The sequence below is a fragment of the Mus caroli genome, chromosome X (assembly GCF_900094665.2).
Source record: "Mus caroli chromosome X, CAROLI_EIJ_v1.1, whole genome shotgun sequence".
Lineage (NCBI taxonomy): Eukaryota > Metazoa > Chordata > Mammalia > Rodentia > Muridae > Mus > Mus caroli.
In genome coordinates, this window is record NC_034589.1 from 36319061 (window position 1) to 36328683 (window position 9623).

The 9623-nt window shown below is 37.0% G+C and overlaps 1 protein-coding gene and 1 non-coding gene across 5 annotated transcripts in view; one reads left to right on the forward strand and one right to left on the reverse strand.

Moving 5' to 3' along the window:
- The window catches only part of Tenm1 (teneurin transmembrane protein 1), an 811210-nt gene that overhangs the window by 635705 nt on the left and 165882 nt on the right, over positions 1 to 9623 (reverse strand). The gene's annotated exons all lie outside the window — the stretch shown is intronic.
- Positions 9177 to 9366, forward strand: LOC115030228. The gene has a single exon (XR_003835831.1). It is a non-coding gene; the product is annotated as a U2 spliceosomal RNA (small nuclear RNA).

Sequence of the window (9623 nt, forward strand, 5' to 3'; positions counted from 1 at the left end):
GTTCTTCTAAGTGTTGTAAATAAACTGTACATGAGCATAACACTATTTTTCATTTTATTTGTTATTTACATTTCAAATGTTATTTCCCCTTCCAAGTTTCCCCTCCACAAGCCCCCATCTCATCCTCCCTCCATCTGCCTCTATGAGGGCACTCCCCGACCCACCCACCCACCTACCCACTCCTGCCTCAGCGCCCTAGTAGGTCATCAAGCCTACATAGGACTGAGGGCCTCCTCTCCCAGTGATGCCAGATAAGGCCATTCTCTGCTACATATCCAGCTGAAGCCATGGGTCCCTCTATGTGTACTCTTTGGTTGGTGGTTTAGTCCCTGGAAGCTTGGGGGGGGGGGGTCTTACTGGTTGATATTCATTGAAAAACATGATTGTCCTATAGTTTTAACATTATGTTAATGTCTAACTAGTGATTCACTTCTTAACAATTATTAATTTACTTTATCAACATTACCTAACTAATAATATCATACAAAATCCCACAGCTACAGTATGGCTATGGTGTTTTGTTTTGTTTTGTTTTGTTTTGATTAAACCATGTTTCTCTGTATTAATCTATGAGAAAGGTGGCAGCATGCATGTATGCTCTTACATTTTGTTTCTTCTATATGCCTTACAACTGTACCTATAGTTCCTCTGTATCGAATGGCATGGAAATTAGGAAATCTGCCTTCATGATTCAGAAAAGCTACATATTAGCTTTCAGGGCATGCATATTTTTTCTCATGGATATTCAGAGCATCATTGTGACCAGTGAAGGTGGAAAGTAATCTGTTCTCAGTGATCAAGACAGTGATTTATCACCACTAAGCTTCAAACCCTCCTGGGGGGGGGCACCATCAAATCATCCATGTATTTCATGAGTTTAAAGCACACCAATAACTCATTCAGATTAAGCCAAAATTTTTCATTAATTGATTGTAATTAAAAGGACCCCCTACATATGTATTAGTAAACTATTTCTCATTTACCAAACACTAAAACATATGCTTCCAGTTTTTAATCCACATGAAGCAGACCTATCAGTTCCCTCCCTTGCACCCTGTATAGTAGGAGGTATTTTGGAAAAAAACCAAAATATTGAAAAAGCAACATTAAAATCTAAAAGACATTCAAAATTTTCTGATCAGTTTCCAGTCATATAAACTAATCTGAAAAAAGGTCCACCAAGTAGAAAAAGATATTTTCTCATTTCATAAATGCATTGAAGAATGAAAAGAATGGGCATAAAAGCTTAACATTCTTATGCTGTTTATTTTTACTCATATGCATGGATCAAGAAAATGATATAGGTTGCTCACCTACTAATAACCCCTTCTACCTTACTCCTGAAGCCATTGCAGGAACCCCACTGGAACAACAGAGATATCAACCCACCCACAAAACTTTCAACCCCAAATGTATCCTATCTACAAGAAATGCAGGCACAGAGGATAGAGAAAAGACTTAAAGAATGGCCAACCAATAACTTACTCAACTAGAGACCAGTTCCATGGGCAAGCACTGACCAATTCCTGACATTATTAAGGATATTCTGTTATGTTTGCATGCAGACAGGAGCATGTTGTCCTTTGAGAGGCTCCACACAGGAGCTGACTCAGACAGGTGCAGATACCCAAGTTAAACAGTAGATGGAGCTTAGGGACTCTTAGGGAAGAACAAGAGGTCTTGAAGGAGAAAGGAGCTCCACAGGAAGATGAAGAAAGTTAACTAACCTGGACCCTTAGGGCTCTCAGAGTCTGAACCACCAACCAAAGAGCATGGACCTAGACCTCTGCCCTCATATTAAGCAGATATTCAGCCTGGTATTCATGTATGTCCTGAACAACTGGAGAAGGGGCTATCCCAAAAGCTGTTGCCTGTATGTTGGATAGGTTCTTCTAGCTGGGTTGCTTGGTCTGGCCTCAGAGAGACAGGATGTGCCTAGCCTCATAGAGACTTGATGTGCCAAGGTAGGGGGGAGCCAGGGGGCTCTTAGCCACTCAGAGGTGAAAGGGAGGGAGATGATGTAAGGATTGTAGGAGGGGATGACCAAGAAGGGTACAGGGAGTGGGATATAAAGTAAATACGTAAACAAAAAGAAATTAAGTGTCCCACAAACAAATCCATTTGGATACATTTTTCAATACTTTTCTTTAAAAAAGCTAACAGATTTGCTTCCACATGGCTCTCTTCTCAGTTAATTGAAACTGCCAGATATCTTAGATATCTTGATGAGAACTGATAAATTTGGCTCTGCACATGCATTTCCAAGGAGAAGAAAAATATGCTATTAATTGATACCTACTCTATATCTGTCAATAGCCATATAATTCTCAGTTGTCCTTTGCTACATTTTGGCTAAGCCTAAAGCTCATGACAACCAAACTTGGGGGAATCAATCCTCAAATAGGCCAGTTATCTTTTGCCTGATCTCTTGGCCCTAGGGTGTAGTGATCAGCAATATAGACTCTAAATTCAATAATCTTTTGTCCGACCCATGAAAAATGAGGAAACCTTAACTCCAAGTACTATATATAGAAACATATACCTCAAGTCACAAAGGAACTGTCACAATCAACTTCATTTCTAGATAACTCAAGAGACATACTTTGCTGACTATGGGTCAGTCTGGTCATAACTATTTCACACCTAAACCAATGAACTATCATCCATAATAGCCAGACATACAGAAAGGTAAAGATAAATGAGTGAGCTGTTATACAAGTGTATGTGTGTATGTGTGTATGGGCGCATGTGTGCACATGCATCCATGGAATTTAATAAAGAAAAGCTAATGAAGTAAGTAAACACGCATATCACTTCCTATAATTGGCATTCATATTCTGGGAAATGTATGGGAACAATTCAGGTATGAATGTTGTTTAAAGTGGTAATGATTTTGAATCTCTCTCCAAATATTTTACTTGAAAATTATTTATTGTATTTATATAATTCTGTTTGTAGGGGGTCCACAAAATGACTTTGATAAAATGGGGTTTAAAAGTGTATGTTACAAGAAGAAGCTTATAGAGATAGTTTCTAAAGACATTTTAAAAGAAGCATTAACAAATCTGAATAATTAAATATTTTAAACATTTAGCTGCGGTAACCATGCAGCAAAACACAGGTGTTTAAGGTTTATATAGCAATAACCGTACCTATATTGTTTCTCAGTTTTAGCTCAGAATTGATAATCTTCAGGCATCCATTATAAGAAGTACATATTAGTGAGAATTTATTGTCAGACTGTAAGTGTTCACTGTAAATCATTTTTAAAGACCTCAACTGCTTTTATTATTCCACATTTAAAAATAAATCATCAAATTTTTTATGGAAATAGGATGCTTCCCAATATCGGACCATGTTTAACGAGAAAGCACTAATTCATAATTCAAATAATGTAACACTCACAAGCATATTTCAAAAATTAGTGCTAATTAAAACTGAAGGACATTATGTGCATAGTGAATGAGTGGTATCATAGAAAACAGCTCCTAGAAAGATCCTTTCCTCTACTAATTTTTAATTAGCCAGTAAAATACATGAAATTACATACACACTCTCCTCTCTCTCTTCTCTTCTCCCTCCTCCTCAGTCCTCTCTCAAATAACTTGCTTGCTCTATGGTGAAGTACAGTCAGTTTCATTAATTTAAAGGTGACTTTCTAAATCCAAGTCCAATTCCGAAGCTAGCTTTTATGTTTTCCTTATACTTAATGAGGATTTTAAACTCCACCTTTTAATTTTAGGTTAATTGTAACCCAGGGGACACTAGTTACCTTTTGACACTCCCCCAAATTACTTGTTAACTGGAAGACGTACACTCAAACTGAAGTCAAGAGGGTCAGGAGGAAAGCAGTAGCTTCAGGACAGGAGGCTAGGAAAGGTTTCTGGCAAAGCCACTTAGCAAAGCCATTTAGCTAGAGGGCATTATGTCAATTTTAAAGCCCCAGAAGTGTTCCTGACAGTTTTTGCAATCTTTCCCAGAAGCGAAACATCCCTTTTACATTTTGAGACTACTCAGCTCCTCGTTAAAACAGTGCAGGGGATTCCAAAGACAAATCAAAACCTAGAATGTTCCTCCTTGGCTTTTTAGGTGTATGAGGAAACAGTACATTTTGAGGCCATCTCTTACAAAGAAGTCTATAATTCCCTGGTTCTATATATGCTAAGAGATTAAAAAGAGAATGCAGTGATTCAAGTTATGATTGGCATGTGGAAGAGGAGGGGGAGTGTGTTGATAGCTAAATGTCACTAAGTGTTTTTAAAAACAAATTTACTAAGCTATAATTCATATACAATTCATTAGAAAGTGGAGATTGTTTTGATGATGACTTAAATGCTCTGAAACCATGGAGATGTGTTCCTATCTGTGAATACACCCAAAACTACTGAATGGATGGTTAATTTACATTAATGAATTGTATGCTGTGATAATTAACTGCAATTAAAATACAGAAAAGAAGTAAGATTGGTTTTGGATCACTATGCAGATTTTTGAATTTTAGGCCCTGGTACCTTGGAGAATACTTTATGCAACTTTGCTATCTTTTAGTTTATTCATATGTGAAGTAGAAAGATTGCAGCACACATGCAGTTGCAGTTGTTGTAAACATCAAATATGAAGATACATGAAATTTGTATGGGTATATCTGGAAGCACTCTAAGGACATAATATAGCTTATTTTCTCTTCTTCAATTATTTTAATCCCATTTTATCGAGATATAATTTTCATATCATAAAATTGACCCTATAAAGTGTATAATTCAAAGCCTTTTATTATTTTCCAGAATTTTGTAAGTGTCATTAGTTGTTAATTCCAATTCTACTCATTAGTCATTTCCTCTTCCCCTCCAGTTACAACTACTAATGTGCATTATATCTCTAGGAATTTAGCTATTCTAGACATTTTAAGGAATAGAATTATACAATATCTGGTCTTTTATCTGTGGTAGTTTTCAATTAGATAATGTTGCAAAGCTCTATTTTCAAGTTGCAGCCTTTAAAATACCCTACTTCTTTTAGGGATAAATAATTCTCTATTGTATAAATATGTTGTGGGGTTTATTACTAATGTTGTCATGAACACACTGAATACATATCTGTGGGTGTGGGTTTTTATTATAATTATGAAAGAAATCAGTGGGTCATATAATAACTATGTCTATTTTCTTGTTTGTGAACAATTAAGAAGCTGTTTTTTTTTTTTTTCAATGACCATACCATTGAACATTTTGGCAGCAATCTACATGTGTTTCAATATCTCTAATCCTATCATTGCTATTCCTCTTTATTGGAGCCATACTAGTGAATGTAACATAACATCTCTGTGTTTCGATTTGCATTTCCTTGATAGCTAATGATATTGATCTCATTTGCTCACTGGTCATTTAGGTGCATTCTTTAGAGAACCTTGGCCCCTTTTATCTTATTTATTTTTTTTTCATTATTGATGTGCAATCATTATTCATGTACTTTGCCCACAACTCTCTTATAAGATTTGCAAATATTTTCTCTCATTCTATGGGTTGCTATTACCTTCTGGGTGTTGTCTCACTGCTTTCCCTTATCCATTTATTATTAATTAGAGAAAGCAAAACCTACTTCTCATTAGAAGTATCAGTGTAATGACACTCTTATTCATATTTCCTAGCTGCTTCTTGGCGTCTGTAAATGCAGACAACACAACAGATTACTCTAGAATGTGACAGCTGGAGAAGTACAAAATCTTAAAAGTGACAGCAGAAACAGCACCAAATGTCAGCTACAAAGCAAGATCTCAGGGGACTTCTAATGTGCTGTTGAAAATAACCAATGAAGCTAACAAACCATGCTTAGGGAGATGAACCGAAATCACAGGAAGTCTGGGAAATTCAAATAAATAAGGTCAAATGGTGACTGTACCAAATGGCTCTTTAAATAGTTGGGTTTTGCAATGCTTTACTTTTTATTGTTCCATAAATTAAAAGAAATGTAGAAAACGAGAACATATAATGAAAGTGGAATGCTGTCCTTTTCAATTAACAAAGTAATTGGATGCAATGAAGAAATTTAATGCATTTGATTTTAAAAGAAAAGACTCATCGTGGGAGGAGACCAACCCAAATCAGCAAAAACCTGTGTATTCTCTTGTAGGAGAAGACAGAACTCCCCACATAGTGCTACACAATTAAAAAGCCAATTAATTGAAATGACTTTATTTTTTTTATATTTTTAGCTTTTTAGCTTTTAAAATTTCATACAATTTTACGGAGAAACAATTCCTTTTTTTTTTTTTTTTTTGGTTTTTTGAGACAGGGTTTCTCTGTATAGCCCTGGCTGTCCTGGAAATCACTTTGTAGACCAGGCTGGCCTTGAACTCAGAAATCTGCCTGCCTCTGCCTCCCAAGTGCTGGGATTAAAGGCGTGCGCCACCACGCCCGGCTTGGAGAAACAATTCCTAACAATATGAAAAAAAAGTTGTTGCTTTTCAATCATATGAGGATTGGCAATATTATAATATTTTCTAAATTGCTCTATGATAATGGACAGATCTCTCAAATAAAATATATAACCCAATATAATATAACAAAATATAACTTCAGCTCCTTTGTCTACAAGCTCCAAGTACTCTTTGAGACAGAGTCCTGCTATGTAGTCTTGGTTATCCTGGAACTTGAAATTCTCTCATCCTCCTGAATGTTGTGTTTATAGGCATACATCACCACACCTAACTTCTAAATACTTTCAAAAGAACAAATGTTTCAGGCTTTGCCAAAAACAAAAACAGAAGCAGAAAAATGTTTGCTCCCTCAAGCAAATATTCTAAAAGCGGAATGATTTTAATTAATTTTTTAACATTTGCTGACATTTGGTTGACAAATATTCAAAGTGTATGTGTAATGATAATGATACTTTGATACATGTGCATGAGAGGAAAACTAATATCAACGTAATTCATATATCTAATACTTGACCTAGTTAACTATGTTAAGTTGAAATTTTAAGCCAATATTTTTACAGGTTTTTGAAGACTACATGGCAAAGTGACACTAGGTTAGTGTGAAAATTTTAGAGAATAATGCTTCAATCTTTACTCTGGCCTCATTCTTACATTCTTTGCTTTTGATAAATGTGCAAAGGCACTTGGGAAACACTTCTGTATCAATTGACTAGATTTTATGCATTGTTACAATTTCCTTCTCACTTTGCTGGCAGATCTTTGAGAAATTCTTGAACCTAACCAGAAAGAAATGGCTGAATATTTTGAAGACTAAATTGGTTTAATATATATACTGGCAGCAATTTTGAATTTGTGGGGAAAAGTGATTGGATTCAAAACTGATTCCCTATATTCATAGTGGCCTTATTTGTGATACCCATAAGCTAGAACCAACCCAGATGTCCCACAATGGAAGAATGGATACAGAAAATGTGGTTTATTTACACAATGGAATACTACTCAGCTATTAATAATGAGGACATCATGGATTTTGCAGGCAAACAATGGAACTAGAAAATATCATCCTGAGTGAGGTAACTCAGATGCAAAAGGACACATATGGTACATACTCCCTAATAAGTGGATATTAGCCAAAAAATGTACAGAATACCCAGGATACAATCCACAGAACTCAAGAAGGTTAACAAGCCAAAGGGCCCAAGTGAGTACTCCTCAATCCCACTTGGGAGAGAGCAGAAAGCAACCACTGGGTTGCTGGGTAGGGCAGAGAGAGAAAGGTACCTGGGTGGTAGAGGGAACAGGGAAGAAAAGGGGGAATATGATCAGGTATTGGGGTGGGGTGGGGAACAGGACTGAAGCCCTGAGGAACTGTAGAAAGAATGGAAACAGGCAGCCTTGGGGGATATGAGGTGGGGGACCCTCTAGAATTTACCAGAGAGATGGGAGGACAGATACTCTCAGGACTCAAAGGTAGGGACCTTAGATGAAATGCTGTATAGTGGGAAGAGGCAACTTGAAGAGTCCACTTCCAGTAGAAAGACAGGACATCAAGTGGAGGGATGGGGTTGCCATCACACAGTAAAAAACTCTGACCCACAATTGTTCCTGTTTAAAAGAACTGCAGAGACAAAAATGGAGAAGAGCCTGAGGGAAAGGAGGTCCAGTGACAGGCTCAAATTGGGATCCAGCTCAAGGGGAGGCTCCAAGGCTTGACACTATTACTGAGACTGTAGTGTGTTTATATACAGGAGCCTTGCATAGATGCCTTCAGAGAGGTCCAACAAGCAGCTGAAAGAGTCAGATGCAACCATTTACACCCAAACAATGGACAAAAGCTGGAGAACCCTGTGGTTGAATTAGGGAAAGGATGGAAGAAGCTGAGGAGGAGGGCAACCCCATAGGAAGACCAGCAGTCTCAACTAACCTGGAACCCTGGGATCTCTCTGACACTTAGCCACCAAGGCAGCATACCTCAACTGATAAGAGGTCCCCAACTCATATACAGCAGAGGACTGCTTGGTCTTGCCTCAGTGAAAGAAGATGCACCTAACTCTCAAGAGACTTGGGGGTCCAGGAAATGGTGAGGTCTGGTAGAAATCCTCTTGGAGACAGAGGAGGAGGTATGGGATGGGGATCAGTCAAAGGGCAGACTGGGATGGGGATAACCACTGGACTATTTAAAAAAAAGTTTAAAGAATAACGATTTAAAAAAAATCTGATTCCCCTTCTCCCACATAGCAGTTACAAAACTGCAATATTCATGCTGCCAAGAAAAAGGAATGGAGCCCTAGTAGTTAGTAGTAACACCTGCAAAGTGAAGTATATATTATAGCTAGCCTGAAATTGCAACTCTACAACTCTTTGTTTTTGTTGATTTTGAATGTAAAGTTGTGAATGACATTAACACATATGAATTCTTTGGATTTAAAATGCCTATAGAATATCCATGACATATCTAAATTAATTTCAGTTCTATTACAGTATAGGACCGAAGTAAAAAACAAACAAATAATTAATAGATAACTAGTAGTTAAAATCCCATATATAAAGATAAAAAGCATTTTTAATTAAGAAGTGTATTAGATATCCCCAATTGTGAATTATATTGAAGACATGCTCACTTATTAGCTTATTTTGCTCCACTGGTGTCTTGGCTAGTAGCAGAAATACAAGAGGGGTTGAGTTGATTCAAGTCTTCAAAGATTAGGCCTTACCATGAAGACATCTTTTAAGACATCTCATTGCTTCTGGGCCTTTTGGCTAAGATCAAGCTAAGGTCTGTTCTTCTTAGTTTAATATCTGATACGCCCTCTATCTGAGGACAATGTATTAAATAGACTTTTGGAAGTAGAAGTTGGAATAAGAGCTTGCTCTGTCCACTCCACGTATTGACCTGGTATTGAAGTACCTCCAGGAATGGTGCAAAAAAAAAAAAAAGTCTCATATATACTGACATGAAATTATCTTGAAAAAACCAATACAAGGAAGGAAATCATGCCCTAGAAAAAGCAACAAACCAAAAAGAAGATTGCCACAAGAACAGAATGCCAACTCTAACAACAAAAATAAAAGGAAGCAACAATTACGTTTCCTTAATATCACTGGACTCAATTCCCCAATAAAAAGACATAGACTAACAGACTGGCTACACAAACAGGACCCAACATTCTGCTGCTTACAGGAAACC